The sequence below is a fragment of the Procambarus clarkii genome, chromosome 47 (genome assembly GCF_040958095.1).
Source record: "Procambarus clarkii isolate CNS0578487 chromosome 47, FALCON_Pclarkii_2.0, whole genome shotgun sequence".
Lineage (NCBI taxonomy): Eukaryota > Metazoa > Arthropoda > Malacostraca > Decapoda > Cambaridae > Procambarus > Procambarus clarkii.
In genome coordinates, this window is record NC_091196.1 from 12,341,146 (window position 1) to 12,360,257 (window position 19,112).

Here is a 19,112-nt window from a genome sequence, read left to right on the forward strand (position 1 = left end):
GTTCCAGCAGACACCTAGATTGTGTTCCAGCAGACACCTGGATGATGTTCCAGCAGACACCTGGAGGGTGTTCCAGCAGACACCTGGATGATGTTCCAGCAGACACCTGGAGGGTGTTCCAGCAGACACCTGGGTGATGTTCCAGCAGACACCTGGATGATGTTCCAGCAGACACCTGGATGATGTTCCAGCAGACACCTGGAGGGTGTTCCAGCAGACACCTGAATGATGTTCCAGCAGACACCTGGATGATGTTCCAGCAGACACCTGGATGATGTTCCAGCAGACACCTGGATGATGTTCCAGCAGACACCTGGATGATGTTCCAGCAGACACCTGGATAATGTTCCAGCAGACACCTGGATGATGTTCCAGCAGACAACTGGATGATGTTCCAGCAGACACCTAAATGGTGTTCCAGCAGACACCTGGATAATGTTCCAGCAGACACCTGGATGGTGTTTCAAAATTTTGTAAAGGACGATAATTTATATGAGAATTTTGAGAGGATGAGAAAGCTTCATGTGTACACACATGTGGCACAGATTTGCCACGGTTCCTTGTGAATCTATATCCCCCTTAGACATAGTGAGTGTATAGTGTTATAAAGTGCAGTTTGAATTTGTACAACGAAAGTGCTCATGAGTCTCTAGGAGCAGGCTTTAGATGAGCAGAGGTAGGATAACAGATATTTTTTTGCAGTTTCACTAGACATGTCATTTAACAGCCATCATGACCCCTAATCTTAGCTTTAAAAAAAAGTGAAGTTGTATTTCGGAGGTTGAGAGGCAGTTGTTTCTATATATGCCAAATCATGAAGTGGTTGAACAGTCAGACTGTCTAGAAGAGACATAAGTGGAAGCATCAAGCTCTACCTGAGTCTTTGGTGGAGTTGAGCATTGTCTCTCGTGTTGTATGTGGTTGGTGAGCAAGTTGACACTTGCAAGTGAAGAGTCCAATTGACAAGTTAATGGTGTTGAGGAAGTTAAAGTTTGGTCCTGGCTGTTCTTGAATTATATTTTTCTTTTAACGTTCATTTGCGCTATCTCAATTTCTCTTCGGCAAGAAGAAAATTATACTGTAATTGCTTGTGATAGCAATTACAGCATAGTTTAGAACAGAAAATGGTATATTTTCCCACGTTTTGTATAGCCCCAGTTATGTAAAACATACAATTTTAATAATTTGACTGAAAGATAGACACGTGAGACTTCCAGTTGAGTTGCTTGTCAAGAACTTCGAAATAAAAGATGTATACACCTTGTTTATCAGTGTATTCACACTGAGAGTTTATTGAACCCCTGGACAGTGTACAGGACTAAAGATTACTTGCTGTCTGGTCAGTGAGCTATTGGTGTGGACTTAACAACCCTCCCCAGATTGACAGCCTAATAGCGCACATAAAACTTAACCCAAGGAGCTGGTGTGAGGACTCAGGCTACTGCTGTCTCGATAGAAAGTTGTTCTTGTAAACTGGATTACAGACACATTTAAAGCTTTATGTGGACTAAGCATTAGAGCGGATTTAATAAAGTTATTAAGGTTTCATATTGTCATAAAATGCAAGAAAATTAAGAATACATTAATTATGCTACTTTCTGATTACATTGGTTTCTGATTACATTGGATAGGCAGGCAGGAGGGTTACTGTGTGTGGATCGGCAGGCAGGATGGGGATACTGTGTGGATAGGCAGGCAGGAGGGTTTCTGTGTGTGGATAGGCAGGCAGGAGGGTTACTGTGTGTGGATAGGCAGGCAGGATGGGGATACTGTGTGGATAGGCAGGCAGGAGGGTTACTGTGTGTGGATAGGCAGGCATGAGGGTTACTGTGTGTGGATAGGCAGACAGGAGGGCTACTGTGTGTGGATAGGCAGACAGGAGGGTTACTGTGTGTGGATAGGCAGGCAGGAGGGTTACTGTGTGTGGATAGGCAGACAGGAGGGTTACTGTGTGTGGATAGGCAGACAGGAGGGTTACTGTGTGTGGATAGGCAGACAGGAGGGTTACTGTGTGTGGATAGGCAGACAGGAGGGCTACTGTGTGTGGATAGGCAGACAGGAGGGTTTCTGTCCGTGAATAGGCAGGCAGGAAGGTTACTATGTGTGGATAGGCAGGCAGGAGGGTTACTGTGTGTGGATAGGTAGGCAGGAGGGTTACTGTGTGTGGACAGGCAGGCAAAAGGATTACTGTGTGTGTGGATAGGCAGGCAGGAGGGTTACTTTGTGTGGATAGGCAGGCAGGAGGGTTACTGTGTGTGGATAGGCAGGCAGGAGGGGGTTACTGTGTGTGGATAGACAAGCAAGATGGTTACTGTGGGTGGATAGGCAGGCAGGAGGGTTACTGTGTGTGCATAGGAAGGCAGCGGGGTGACTGTGTGGATAGGCAGGCAGAAGGGTTACTGTTCGTGGATAGGCAGACAGGAGAGTTACTGTGCGTGGATAGGCATGCAGAAGGGTTACTGTGCGTGGATAGGCTGGCAGAAGGGTTACTGTGCGTGGATAGGCAGGCAGAAGAGTTACTGTGCGTGGATAGGCAGACAGGAGAGTTACTGTGCGTGGATAGGCAGGCAGAAGGGTTACTGTGCGTGGATAGGCTGGCAGAAGGGTTACTGTGCGTGGATAGGCAGGCAGGAGGGGGGGTTACTGTGTGGGGGATATGCAGGCAGGAGGGGTTACTTTGCGTGGATAAGCAGGCAGGAGGATTGCTTTGCTTGGATAGGCAGGCAGGAGGGTTACTTTGCATGGATAGGCAGGCAGGAGGGTTACTGTGCGTGGATAGGCAGGCAGGAGGGCTACTGTGCGTGGATAGGCAGGCAGGATGAGGTTACTGTGTGGATAGGCAGGCAGGAGGGGTTTCTGTGTGTGGATAGTGTCATGGTTTCCCCTTTCCTTATATAGGATATAGACCCGCGGGTCTTCGCTCCCCTGTTCCTGGGCGCCACTGCTCGCTCTGGGCCCCCAGTCTGCCAAGGTCTGAGACACTACCTATGCCCCGGCGTTGCACCCCTAGCGAGTGGGGAATCCAACCTTACCTCTGTTACTCTCGATTGAACTTGCCCGCCGTGACACTGGGAAAATACACAGGTAAATCCTTACCTCTTTACTATCCCATTCAAGGTCGCCAGCTGGGTGCTTGTATTCGTGTCCCAGTGGTCTTGTTAATTGTCACAAACCAAGAACTCCATGTCAGATGTAATGCAGTGCAATATAAATGATTTACTCAAATAACCCAAGAGATGGAAGGCTCATTTAAACACATTGGTAAAATTGATGACAAGTTTACTGAAGAAAACTACATTTAATCCGCATGGTAAATACTATATGTAAAACTGTCTGAAGGCGGCAAGACTCCTCACTCATTTCTAGCAACAGTCAGCTGGACGATTGAAAAGCTCGCTCCTGGCCTCATGCAACCAGCCACTTCCTCTAGGTGCCACAAAATGTCACTTCGCCCACACACACACACACACACACAAGGATAAGGATAAGGCTGGACAGAGAAGGCTGGGCAGACTGCATATTTCTTGACTGCCAAAAGGCCTTTGATACAGTACCGCACATGAGACTGCTATACAAACTTGAGAGGCAGGCAGGAGTAAGCGGAAAGGCCCTAGTATGGGTGAAGAACTACCTAACAGGAAGGAGCCAGAGGGTAATGGTATGGGGCGAGAAGTCGGACTGGCGAACAGTAACAAGTGGAGTACCTCAAGGATAGGTGCTGGGATAAATCCTCTTTCTAATTTACGTAAATGATATGTTTACAGGAGTGGAATCATACATGTCAATGTTTGCGGATGACACAAAATTAATGAGAAGAGTTGTGACAGACGAGGATTGTAGGATCCTCCAAGAGGACATAAACAGGTTGCAGAGATGGTCAGGGAAATGGCTACTGGAGTTTAACACCAGTAAATGTAAAGTTATGGAAATGGTATCAGGTGACAGGAGACCAAAGGGACAGTTACACAATGAAGGGGAACAGCCTACCTGTAAAGATTCGAGAAAGAGACCTGGGAGTAGATGTGACACCTAATCTAACTCCTGAGGCACATATAAATAGGATAACGACAGCAGCGTACTCTACACTGGCGAAAATTAGAACTTCATTCAGAAACCTAAATGAGGAGGCTTTTAGGGCGCTTTACACTGCCTACGTGAGACCCGTCTTAGAGTATGCCGCGCCATCATGGAGCCCCCCACCTGAAGAAACACATAAAGAAACTGGAGAAGGTTCAGAGGTTTGCGACGAGGCTTGTCCCAGAGTTACGAGGGATGGGATATGAAGAGCGTCTGAAGGAACTGAACCTTACGACACTAGAGAAAAGAAGGGAGAGAGGAGATATGATAGGGATATATAAAATACTCAAGGGAATTGGCAAAGTGGAAATAGATGAAATGTTCACACGTAATAATAACAGAACGAGGTGACATGAGTGGAAACTGGAAACTCAGATGAGTCACAGAGATGTTAGGAAGTTTTCTTTTAGCGTGAGAGTAGTGGAAAAATGGAATGCACTTGGGGAACAGGTTGTGGAAGCAAATACTATTCATACTTTTAAAACTAGGTATGATAGGGAAATGGGACAGGAGTCATTGCTGTAAACAACCGATAGCTGGGAAGGCGGGATCCAAGAGTCAATGCTCGATCCTGCAAGCACAAATAGGTGAGTACAAATAGCTAGATATAAAGGACTTGAGTCGAGGACGGGTTGTTTGGCCATTGGCTGTAAACCAAGGCGTCTAGAACAAGAGAACGTGCTCAATCGTCCCGTCTTGCCAGCAAATCATAATCCAGTTGCTAGAGCCGACTGGGCTAGCCACCACACTACAGGACATAGCCATGTCAGGGCTGCGGCGGCCGCCGCCGACGTATGAGGAGGCCATGTTGGGACGCCCTCAGACCTTCCAGGAGAGTACGTTGGGACGCCCTCAGACCTTCGAGGAGGCCATGATGGGACGACCTCATTCCTACGCTCCCTTCATGTTCCACCCTCATCCCACCGCCTGCCTTCACTACTATGGCTTCAACGTGACTGTGTGCATCCCGCCAGACGTGACCCTGGGCACCGTGGACGGCATGGAGCTACACTGTGTCATCTGTAACTCTTCCGGCGATGTTTTGTGTGACGTGGAGCAGGAGGAGGTGTGCTGCTCCTGTGCCGCACTCCCCTACCAGGTGACGCCTAATGGCTACCCTCACGACAAGGGCAGCATAGCCCACTCCAGAGACGATCTTCTCATCACCTTCCCGGCTGTCTTCGACCTGCCCACCCGCACCCTGCTGCTCTGCTGCGCGCTCAACCTGCAATACGGTAAGGAACTACAGAGGCGGGAAGGCGCAGGATAATACATCCCTCAAATACTGAACATTTGGCATATATAAAAATTACACACACAGGCCGACGCACAGGTTGTAGGCCGACGATGGTAGGAGACACACACGATTAGTGAGGTCCGCGGAAATTCGTCAATTTCTCAGGACATTGAAGGAGTATAGAGGCTAGATCATAGTATTTGGCCTCTCGCAGTGTGTAGCTAGCTAGCAGGGTGCTACATAGCATAGTCATATCGCTAGCGATAGTGCGAAGAAACCAAAGTGGAGCTAGTGGCATCACCGGTGCATATAACTGTGGAGGACCGCGTAGAGCGACCTGACCTGACGGCCAGGTGGGACGACCCGCCGTGGAACTACCTGATTGTGTTTGTTGGGTGGTGACTGTGATCAGTGGTAAAGTAAATTAGTGAATTGTAACACAACGATACAGTGAATGACTTCAGAGCTTTGTGTAGATAGAGAAGAACCGCCATCATTAATCTACTAGCACTTAGTGAATCACCAAGTGGAAGGCGACGACGGAGCACTATCAACCATACATCATCATTACACATCTAGTTGTGTGAGCGGAAAGGAAGACTGGTATGTACCCCCTCTCTGGTTGATTAATCAAGTGTACAGTGCGAGGTAAAATATTATCAAATTCTTGTTCAGGATAGCATATATATTTAAAAAATCTCAAAGTGGCTCATTTTGGGTAGAAGTTAACGCTTTCGGGAACTCATAACACACGCATGCACACACGCACGCCCATGTACGTATGCACGCACACACGCACGCACACGCAAAAACGCACACACATATGCACACACAAACTCTGCTCAATTCTTCAGGTGTACAGAGGTAAAATATTACCAAATTCTTGTTCAGTATATCAGATACATTTAAAATATCAAAGTAGCTCATTTTGGGAAGCGGTTGACATTTTACGGAACCCCCATAACACACGCATGCACACACACACACACACACGCACGCACGCACATGTACGTTTGCAAGCACACATGCACGCATACGCAAAAACAAACACACGCACACATGCACGCATACGCAAAAACAAACACACGCACACACGCACACTCACACATACGTCCAGTCAGGCTAGAAGGGATTAACACTTTTCATGGAAAGGGGATAAAATCCTCACTCATAATCCACCCCTTCTCTTACCCCCTCTCTTACCTGCTGTAATCTGCAGACAACACCACACCCCCTCTTAACCCCCATCCCATGCGCACACACACGTTCTCTTTCTCTCTCTCTCTCTCTCTCTTTCTCTCTCTCTCTCTCTCTCTCTCTCTCTCTCTCTCTCTCTCTCTCTCTCTCTCTCTCTCTCTCTCTCTCTCTCTCTCTCTCTCTCTCTCTCTCTCTCTCTCTCTTTTGCTCTCTCTCTCTTGCTCTCTCTCTCTCTTGCTCTCTCTCTCTCTTGCTCTCTCTCTCTTGCTCTCTTGCTCTCTCTCTCTTGCTCTCTTGCTCTCTCTAGCTCTCTCTCTCTCTTGCTCTCTTGCTCTCTCTAGCTCTCTTGCTCTCTCTCTCTCTCTCTTGCTCTCTCTCTTGACAAGGGGCAAAATGGCAGGACGCAACAGGGACACAGGAAACAGCCAGAGTGACAAAACGAAGGAAATATTAACCCAAGTTCTGGAGGAATTCAGGAAGGAGATGCATGAAATGAGATTACAATTAACAACCTGCAAAGTGAGCTGACATCAGCAAGGGACGAGATCAAATCCCTCACAGAGAAAAATAAAGAGACCGAGCATCAGATTATCATCTAAAGGGAAGGTGGGAATGTTACATTGGCAGGAAATGCCTCTGTACCTGAAACATTTGCGGACATACTGAAAAAGAGCTCAGAAGCAATAGCCACAGTGAGGGAGGTAGCCGTGCAAGCTGCTACCTCACAGGAAGCAGCAAGGTGCACCACTCAACTGCTAGAGAGAAAAAGATCAGTGGTAGTTGTAGGCATCAAAGAACAGGAAGGATCCAACAGGCAAGAATGGAATAGCAAGGATAGAGAGGCTGTACATGGGCTACTGAAGGGGTTACAGATGGAAGGGGCTGAACAAAACATTGAGAAGGTTTTCAGGTTGGGCTGGTACAACAAGGACAGAAACCGACTTGTAAAGGTGGTGTTTACAAACAAAACCACGAAGGAGGATATTCTCGAAAGGAAGAGTAGTCTGCAGCATGTGGAGGGATATAAAAAAGTATTCCTGCAGAGGGACAGGACGAAGAAGGAGAAAGCCAGGGCAGCAGAGGCAAGGAGGAAGCGTAGGGAGAGAGGAGCAAACCAGGAAATCACAGCCCCCAACACAACAGTCCTAGAGACAAGAGGGGAACCCTCGACCAACATCCCAGCAACACCAGAGGGGAGGGCAACACCACCACCCCCCTCTGCATACAAACCCTCCCTTCCCATCACCCTACCTGCCCCCACCCTACCCCTTCCCCATTCCCGTCATGTTCCCCCTACCACCTTTCCCCCCCCGGTCTCCCCTCCCCCTTCATCCCATACCCTCCATATCCCTCCTCCCCCTCACTCCGTATCCTGCATGTCCACCCTATCTCCTTAACCCACACCCTACCTGTACCCCCTTCCCTTAAACCCTAACCCCCTACCCCAAAATCCTCTGAGACCCTGCAAACCACCTCACAGATCTTCTCACCCATGAACAGCTTCCCATACTAGCAGAATGCTCGCCAAGAAAGGGAAAATGAACAGAAGAAAGTAAGTTTCAAGGCAATGTACACTAACATAGATGGGATTACAAATAAAACAAGTGAACTCGGAGAATGGGCACTAGAAGAAAACCCAGACATAATAGCACTCACAGAAACAAAGCTAACAAAAACTATAACAAATGCAGTGTTTCCACAGGGCTACTATGTAGTGAGGAAAGAGAGAGAAGGGAGAGGAGGAGGTGGTGTAGCTTTGCTACTAAGAGAAGGTTGGAGTTTCGAAGAGATGGTAATTCAGAACTGCGAAGGTGTCAGTGACTATATATCAGGCACCATAGCAACTGGAGGACAAAAAGTTATAGTAGTAGTCATATATAACCCCCAACCAAACGACAGAAGACCCAGACAGGAATATGATAGAAACAACATGGCCACCATCAATATAATAGAGAGAGCAGCTTCTGTTGCTAGCAGGAACGGATCCAGACTACTAATCATGGGAGATTTCAACCATGGGAAGATAGATTGGGGGAACAGAGACCCACATGGAGGCCCAGACACATGGAGAGCTAAGCTGCTGGATGTGGCAACAAGAAACTTTCTAAGTCAACACGTCAAGGGACCGACAAGAATGAGAGGAGGGGATGAACCAGCCTTGCTTGATCTGATATTTACCCTAAATGAGTCGGATATAAGGGAAGGTAAGTTGGAAGCCCCCTTGGGAATGAGTGATCATAGGGTATTGAGCTTTGAGTACCTGGTTGAGCTAGGAATTATCACCCCCAAGAAAGAACTGGGAACCAAAGGGCTGGCGTACCGAAAGGGAAACTATGAGGAGATGAATAAATTCCTGTGGGATATACATTGGGACACAGAACTCGGAACCAAGTCCGTACAAGACATGATAGACTATGTCACCCAAAAATTTCAGGAGGCTGTAAACAGGTTTGTCCCAGCCCGACAGGAAAAAACAGAGAAGCAAAGGAAGAATCTGTGGTTTAATAGGGAATGTATGAAAGCAAAGGAGCTGAACAAAAGGGCATGGAGGAACTTGCGTAATAACAGAACACCAGAAAGTAGAAAGAGAGATACCAGAGAACCAGGAACGAGTATGTTAGTGTGAGAAGAGCAGCTGAGAAAAGGTATGAAAATGATATAGCTAATAAAGCCAAGACCGAACCAAAGCTACTACACAGTCACATCAGATGGAAGACAACAGTGAAGGAACAGGTGATGAAACTTAGGGTGGGAGAGGACACGTACACAGAGAATGATAAAGAGATATGTGAAGAACTCAACAAAAGGTTCCAGGAGGTCTTTACAATAGAACAGGGAGAAGTCACGGCGCTAGAAGAGGTGGCAGCAAACCAGGTGACCTTGGAAAGGTTCGAAATTACAAGAGATGAGGTCAAGAAGCACCTATTGGAGCTGGATGTGAAAAAAGCTGTTGGGCCGGACGGAATCTCACCATGGGTATTGAAAGAGTGTGCAGGAGCACTTTGCTTGCCACTCTCCATAGTGTATAGTTGGTCACTGGAAACGGGAGACCTACCAGAAATATGGAAGACTGTTAATGTAGTACCAATATTTAAAAAGGGTGACAGACAAGAGGCACTGAACTACAGGCCAGTGTCCTTAACTTGTATACCATGCAAGGTGATCAAGAAGATTGTGAGAAAAAACCTAGAACACATCTAGAGAGAAAAGACTTCATGACAACCCATCAACATGGGTTCAGGGAGGGCAAATCTTGCCTTACAGGCTTGATAGAATTCTACGATCAGGTGACAAAGATTAAGCAAGAAAGAGAAGGATGGGTGGACTGCATTTTTTTGGACTGTCGGAAAGCCTTTGACACAGTACCCCATAAAAGGTTGATGCATAAGCTGGAGAAACAGGCAGGAGTAACTGGTAGGGCGCTCCAGTGGATAAGGGAGTACCTAAGCAATAGGAAGCAGAGAGTTACAGTGAGGGGTGAGACCTCAGAATGGCGTGAAGTCACCAGTGGAGTCCCACAGGGCTCTGTGCATGGACCTATCCTGTTTCTGATATACGCAAATGATCTCCCAGAGGGTACAGACTCATTCCTCTCATTGTTTGCTGACGACGCCAAAATTGTGAGAAGGATTAAGACAGAGGAGGACAGCTTGAGGCTTCAAGAAGACCTGGACAAGCTGCAGGAATGGTCGAACAAATGGCTGTTAAAGTTTAATCCAAGCAAATGTAATGTAATGAAGATAGCGGTAGGAAGCAGGAGACCAGATACAAGGTATCTTTTGGGAGATGAGATACTTCAAGAGTCAGAGAGAGAGAAAGACCTGGGGGTTGATATCACGCCAGACCTGTCCCCTGAAGCTCATATCAAGAGGATAACATCAGCAGCATATGCCAGGTTGGCTAACATAAGAACGGCCTTTAGAAACTTGTATAAGGAATCGTTCAGAACATTATATACCACATATGTCAGACCAATCCTGGAGTATGCGGCTCCAGCATGGAGTCCATATCTAGTCAAGCATAAGACTAAACTGGAAAAGGTTCAAAGGTTTGCCACCAGACTAGTACCCGAGCTGAGAGGTATGAGCTACGAGGAGAGACTACGGGAATTAAACCTCACTTCGTTGGAAGACAGAAGAGTTAGGGGGGACATGATCACCACATTCAAGATTCTCAAGGGAATCGACAGGGTTGATAAAGACAGGCTATTTAACACAAGGGGCACACGCACTAGGGAACACAGGTTGAAACTGAGTGCCCAAATGAGCCACAGAGATATTAGAAAGAACTTTTTTAGTGTCAGAGTGGTTGACAAATGGAATGCATTAGAAAGCAATGTGGTGGAGGTAAACTCCATACACAGTTTCAAGTGTAGATATGATAGACCCCAATAGGCTCAGGAACCTGTACACCTGTTGATTGACGTTTGAGAGGCGGGACCAAGAGCTCAACACAAACTGGTTGAGCCAGAGCTCAACCCCCGCCAGCACAACTAGGTGAGTACACACACACACACACACACACACACACACACACATGGGGGACCTAAATCATGGAGAGATAAATTGGGAATCAAGGAATCCCCATGGAGGGGATGAAACGTGGGGAGCAAAATTAGTAGATGTTATAGACAGGAATTTCCTGACACAACATGTGAAGGAAGACACAAGGGAAAGAGGAGGAGATGCACCGAGCCTATTAGACCTGATTTTCACCCAGAACGTAGAAGATATCGAGAATTTAGAGCATGAAATACCTCTAGGGGCCAGTGACCATTGTGTCCTAGTCTTTGACTACATGATGGAATTCAAACTTATGACCATGGGACAAGAGATCTGGGAAAGGAGAGCTGACTACAGGAAAGGGGACTATATGAGGATAAGGGACTATCTGGGTGAAGTGCAGTGGGAGGAAGAAATTAGAGGAAAAACAGTCCAAGATATGATGGACCTAGTCATACAGAAATGCCAGGAGGCCGAAGAGAGATTTATACCAACGGTAAAGGGAAAAAATAAGAAGGAATATAATAACCCATGGTTTAATAGACAGTGTCAGGAAGCAAAAATGGCCAGCAGGCGGGAGTGGAGGAAGTACAGAAGACAAAGAACAGAGGACAACAGAAGCAGATACAACAGAGCTAGGAACGATTACATTAACATAAGACGAACATCGGAAAGGGACTATGAGAACGATATTGCAATCAAAGCGAAAAAACAACCTAAGTTACTACACAGTCATATAAGAAGAAAAATGTCGGTGAACGACCAAGTGACAAGACTAAGGAAGACAGAGGGGGCATATACTGAAAGTGACAAGGAAATCTGCGAGGCACTGAATGCCAGTTTCCATGGAGTGTTCACTACCGAGCCTGAGCAGCTCCCATTGTTGGAAGGGGTTACCCTAGATGAAAGACTATCAGATATAGAGGTGACAGCAGAGGAGGTAATGAAACAGTTGACAACTCTAGATGCAACTAAAGCAGTTGGACCAGACAAAGTATCACCGTGGATACTAAAAGAAGCAGCACAGGCCCTCAGCGTGCCTCTGGCAATGATCTTTAATGAGTCACTTATGTCAGGAGAATTGCCCAGTTGCTGGAAGAAGGCAAATGTCGTGCCGATCTTCAAGAAAGGAGATAGGGAGGAGGCACTTAACTACAGACCTGTATCACTGACAAGCATCCCCTGTAAAATACTGGAAAGAATAATTAGGCTACGACTGGTTGCACACCTGGAGAACATTAGGTTTGTGAACAAACATCAACATGGGTTCTGGACAGGGAAATCGTGCCTAACAAACCTTCTGGAATTCTATGATAAAATAACGAGGATAAGACAGGACAGAGATGGTTGGGCAGACTGCATATTTCTGGACTGCCAAAAAGCCTTTGATACAGTACCGCACATGAGACTGCTGTTCAAGCTCGAGAGGCAGGCGGGGGTGGGGGGAAAGGTCCTAGAATGGATAAGGAACTACCTAACAGGAAGGAGCCAAAGAGTTACGGTAAGGGGCGAGAAGTCGGACTGGCGAACAGTAACAAGTGGAGTACCACAAGGATCGGTGCTGGGACCAATTCTATTTCTTGTATATGTTAACGACATGTTTACAGGCGTAGAGTCCTACATGTCGATGTTTGCGGATGATGCAAAGTTGATGAGAAGAGTTGTGACAGATGAGGATTGCAGGATCCTCCAAGAGGACCTGAACAGATTGCAGAGATGGTCAGAGAAATGGCTACTAGAATTCAACACGAGCAAATGTAAAGTTATGGAAATGGGACTAGGAGATAGGAGACCAAAGGGACAGTACACAATGAAGGGGAACAGCCTACCTGTAACGACGCGTGAAAGAGACCTGGGGGTGGACGTAACACCTAATCTATCTCCTGAGGCACATATTAATAGGATAACGACAGCAGCGTACTCTACACTGGCAAAAGTTAGAACATCATTCAGAAACCTAAGTAAGGAGGCATTTAGGGCGCTTTACACTGCCTACGTAAGGCCAGTCTTAGAGTATGCCGCCTCATCATGGAGTCCCCATCTGAAGAAGCATATAATGAAACTGGAAAAGGTTCAGAGGTTTGCAACGAGACTCGTCCCAGAGCTACGAGGGATGGGGTATGAAGAGCGCCTGAGGGAACTGTGCCTTACGACACTAGAAAGAAGAAGGGAGAGGGGGGACATGATAGGAACGTATAAGATTCTCAGAGGAATTGACAGAGTGGACATAGACGAAATGTTCACACGGAATAGTAACAGAACGAGAGGACATGGATGGAAGCTTGAAACTCAGATGAGTCACAGAGATGTAAGGAAGTTTTCTTTTAGCGTGAGAGTAGTGGGGAAATGGAATGCACTTCAGGAACAGGTTGTGGAAGCAAATACTATTCATAATTTTAAAACCAGGTATGATAGGGAAATGGGACAGGAGTCATTGCTGTAAACAACCGATGCTCGAAAGGCGGGATCCAAGAGTCAATGCTCGATCCTGCAAGCACATATAGGTGAGTACATATAGGTGAGTACACACGTAAGACCAATCCTGGAGTATGCGGCCCCAGCATGGAGCCCGTACCTTGTCAAGACGCAAGACGAAGCTGAAAAAAGTCCAAAGGCATGCCACTAGACTAGTCCCAGAACTAAGAGGCATGAGTTACGAGGAAAGTCTGTGGGAAATGCACCTTACGACACTGGAAGACAGAAGAGTAAGGGGAGACATGATCACAACCTACAAAATCCTCAGGGGAATCGACCGGGTAAACAAGGATAAACTATTCAACACTGGTGGGACGCTAACAAGGGGACACAGGTGGAAACTGAGTACCCACTTAAATAATAAAATACCATACTGTTTATTTCTTAAGTATAAATATAGTTGCCACACCTGTGACAGGTAAAACCCTTCAATTTTGAAGAAACAGCGCCACCTGTTGCATGCAAGAGCAACACATGCTATACTAAATATGTTACGATTCCATTTCAATGTTTCTGATTGCACTGACAAATTGAGTTTTCATTTTGATGTAATTATTTTGTGTGACATTGAGTTGGACTTGAGCTGTGTAGTTTACCATACTGTTCATTTCCTGAGCATAATTTATTTTTGTATTTTTCATTTTTTCATTTCGTTTGTATTTTTAACAGTTTTTCATATATTTCAGTGATGGGAACATCAGATCATTTGATGTTCCCAATTTTCTGATAGGAACATCAGATCGTTTGGAAATGTATCAAACGAGGAAGTAGGGAATGAAGGGGAGGACAATGTGACAGGAGTGGGGGATGGTGGGGAGGACTAGGGGGACATGGGAAGGGGTAATAGTGGGGAGAACGAGGGGATGGGGGAGTTGGGGATAGTGGGGATGAGGGGACAGGAGAAAGGAGAATGGTGGGAATGACGAAGGGATGGGGGAGAGGGGAATGGTCAGGAGGATGATCCTTGATGGAGCTTTCTCACACATGTTAATCTCAGCGCGGCCCTTGCATGCACCAGAATTTGATAAAAAACTGGACCCAAATGGATCCATTAGTGTCGTCGGGGGTTGATCAGTCAGGGAGCTTAGTTAATAAGCACCACGACTGACCAATCCTTATAGACGATCATTGGTGCAGTGGTCACGGTACTGTGTACGTTTAGGGGTGATCCTGGATGGCATAGGTTCGAATCCTGGCCGGGTTTAAGAGTTCTTAGTGAGATATATATATATATATATATATATATATATATATATATATATATATATATATATATATATATATATATATACATATATATATATATATATATATATATATATATATATATGTATATATATATATATATATATATATATATATATATATATATATATATATAATATTTATATAAAGATTCAGTTGATGCAATATTAATGAATACTCACTGAAATATGAGGCGTTGCCTCACTCTGTAACCGACAGACAGACTTATTGGATATATTAAAGATATACAAGCATACAAGTGGCCAATTAATACACAAATAACATTCAATATACTTCTCTAAATGCCGGTTGCCTATCTGACAAGTGTGCCAGACTGGATAACTCTCTTGTTGAGTTTAGGCATGATATTTTATATCACAGCTTTGCTTTAGATTGTTCTGGTAGTGTTGCTACGTGATTATTTCCTTAATTGCGTTTGCAGATGGATGATAGTTGATGGTGGAGGTGGAGACAGTCACTTTGTGTGCTCCAATATAGACTCTTATTAAATATGTTTTTGGAATTTTTCCTTGTAGATATATTGTCCAGGTACTCCCCCAGTTCTAGAGAGTAATCACTGGTGATAAAGAGAATTCGATAAGGTGTCCTGAGCTAATTAATGTCCGGAAGGCACCGTCCCACTTGTTCACTGTTTATAAACACACGCGTTCTGCCCCGGGGTGCCCCTGTCGGTCGCCTCATTCCCGAGATGGCTCCTCCCTCTCCCTTGAGAGGGGTAGCTTTCAATGAATATTGATTGATTATTTTTACTGTCTAGACATATGATTAAGATAAGATGTGATTATAATATAATTAGATATAGGATTTAAAAATAATAAGTAGTACTTGATAGTACTACTGATTCTTATTAAGGATTTGATTTAAACCCCTACCGGAAATCGCTTCAATTGTTCCAATAGTTTTTTAATTAAGAAATCCTTCTAGAAGCTTCTGGATCCTTGAGAAATCATGCACAAAGTCACGTAGACACCTATAGGGCCCTGTGGTACACGTGATCATGTGGCATTGTCGTGTATAATCCAGAGGTAGATGAATCTATAGTGATTCTGATATGATTTTGATATGATATTGATATGATTTTGATACGATTTTGATATGATTTTGTTACGATATAGATATGATATAGAAATGATATAGAAATAATACATTTCTTAGATAATAATATAGATATAGAGAGTAAAAATTTCCCACATCCTGCCGCCCAGCTATCCTGGGGGCCACCTGCTGCCCAGCCATCCTGGGGGCCACCTGCTGCCCAGCCATCCTGGGGGCCACCTGCTGCCCAGCCATCCTGGGGGCCACCTGCTGCCCAGCCATCCTGGGGGCCACCTGTTGCCCAGCCATCGTGGGGGCCACCTGTTGCCCAGCCAGCCTGGGGGCCACCTGTTGCCCAGCCAGCCTGGGGGCCACCTGTGGCCCAGCCAGCCTGGGGGCCACCTGTTGCCCAGTCAGCCTGGGGGCCACCTGTTGCCCAGCCAGCCTGGGGGCCACCTGTTGCCCAGCCAGCCTGGGGGCCACCTGCTGCCCAGCCATCCTGGGGCCACCTGTTGCCCAGCCAGCCTGGGGGCCACCTGTTGCCCAGCCAGCCTGGGGGCCATCTGTTGCCCAGCCAGCCTGGGGGCCACCTGTTGCCCAGCCAGCCTGGGGACCACCTGTTGCCCAGCCAGCCTGGGGGCCACCTGTTGGCCAGCCAGCCTGGGGGCCACCTGTTGCCCAGCCAGCCTGGGGGCCACCTGTTGCCCAGCCAGCCTGGGGGCCACCTACCGCCCAGCCAGAGTGGGGGCCACCTGTTGCCCAGCCAGCCTGGGGGCCACCTGTTGCCCAGCCAGCCTGGGGGCCACCTGTTGCCCAGCCAGCCTGGGGGCCACCTGTTGCCCAGCCAGCCTGGGGGCCACCTGTTGCCCAGCCAGCCTGGGGGCCACCTGTTGCCCAGCCAGCCTGGGGGCCACCTGTTGCCCAGCCAGCCTGGGGGCCACCTGTTGCCCAGCCAGCCTGGGGGCCACCTGTTGCCCAGCCAGCCTGGGGGCCACCTGTTGCCCAGCCAGCCTGGGGGCTGTTGCCCAGCCAGCCTGGGGGCCACCTGTTGCCCAGCCAGCCTGGGGGCCACCTGTTGCCCAGCCAGCCTGGGGGCCACCTGTTGCCCAGCCAGCCTGGGGGCCACCTGCCGCCCAGCCAGCCTGGGGACCACCTGTTGCCCAGCCAGCCTGCGGGCCACCTGCCGCCCAGCCAGCCTGGGGGCCACCTGTTGCCCAGCCAGCCTGGGGGCCACCTGCCGCCCAGCCAGCCTGGGGGCCACCTGCCACCCAGCCAGCCTGGGGGGCCACCTCCCCTGCCATCCTGGGGTCTACCTGCTGCCCAGCCAGCCATGGAGCCACTTATCTATCACAGGTCCCCATCTAGAAGTTGGATACAGTTTTGAAGAATGTTTTACATACACGCCTTTCTTTCCCTGGTTGATTATGCAGTTCCTGCCCTACTCACTCCTCTCCTGGCCCGTTGGCAAAGGTTTTATTCTTGCACTACACTATGCGTGCTAGTGGCTGTACAAGAATGTAAGAACTCTTGTAAATATATATATAAAATTAAAATAAAAAATCATGCAATGCATCACAAACGATTCAGAAGACCAGCAGAGACAAGAATCTGAAGCTGCAGTTCCAGGCAGGAAATTCTAGAGACTCTTAAATGGGTGTTCAACTTTACAAACATGGCTCTAGCTATTCAACAGGTTTTGGAATATACTATTGCTGAACATCGCATACTACGTCATCATTCATGAAGATTCAACAACTGCTATTGAAACCTTACAACAAGAACACTCACTATAAAACATTCATCTGACCACACATATTATAGCAAGCACTCAAACGTCAGGGTTGACAGATACTTATTAATTCAGAGCCAAGTCATGTAGGAATACCAAGGAATGACATTGCAGATGAAACTCAAAAACTTGTAAACTTAAATGAGGAATCTCGACATTTACATACCACAGAGTCTAGCACCGCTTAAGAAAATATTTATAGAGCAGTGCAGAAGATACACATTGACTATAACACAGCAGCTGCAGTATCAGGATCTGCAGGTTGGTATGGTAACTCAACCAACACTAAACTACTTACATTGGGAAAAAGGATCAAACGAAAACAGAATTAAACATACATTGCATCAGGCTTGGATACCCATGTGCATGGTAAATAGGCCCACAAGTTCCAAAAGATGATACGAAATATCACCATAATACTGCAGACGTATACATTCCTTGTATATAATAATACACGCGTACACATGATATTGCAGGCCCACACATTCCTCATTAATAATAATACACACCTACCCATTCTTCGTTTAAAACAATGTAGACCTACACATTCCTCTTTTACGATAATGCAGGCCTTCACAATCCTCGTTTATAATAGTGCAGGCGTACACAATATGCTTCTTAACCCACTACTCATGCTCCTCCCGGAAAGTCTCCAGGACACGACAGATTTGATTAATAAACTCGCGATCCTGGAAGGATCCATGCAACCAGGAGCCCTCTTCTCATTGGATGTGGTCTCGCTCCACCTGAGTATACCACACAGGGAGGCGGCAAATGGAGTTGCAACTTTGTTTGAGAGGACAAGCATCTTATCAGACAAGAATTAAGAGAAGCAGGTGTTTGGCGGACACCAACAAAACAGATACTACAGGAAGCAATTCTAAACGTAATGCGAGACTCAATTCTCAAATTTAAAGTGCGAGTATATAGGCAAATAAAAGGCACAGCGATCGGAGCCTCAAGCAGTGTGGCGATAGCGGTCATTTTCGTCCACATCATCTTTGAGAACAGGAGGATGAATAGACAAGACGGACTGATAGCCTACTACCGCTACATAGATGACATCTTTGGAATAATACCGGAATGAAGACACCGTTTACGACAACTCTTCAAATGGACAAACACCGTACACGGCAATCTAAGGTTCGTCATTGAACAGAGTTAAAATGCAATATCTTTTTTTTCTGGATACAACAGTAGATATAGACGAGTACAACAGAACCCTGCAGACGAAAGCGTATTATAAACCAACGAACCTCCATTCGTACCTATTATACGATTCATGCCACTTACTATCCCTGAACACTTCTCTAACTTTCTTACTGGCACTCAGGCTTTAGAGAATAACAAGTAATGAACAGGACCTACTCCAAAAACTAGAGAACCTTTGGGCTCTTTTTAAGAATTGAGTTTGCCCGCAACAAGTACTGAGGGAAACAGCCGAGAAATTAAGACACTTAGAGGCCAGCTACTAAGAGTAACAAAAAGAAACAAGCACCTTGACAGATGGATCCTACCAACGCTCTTTCTCCAA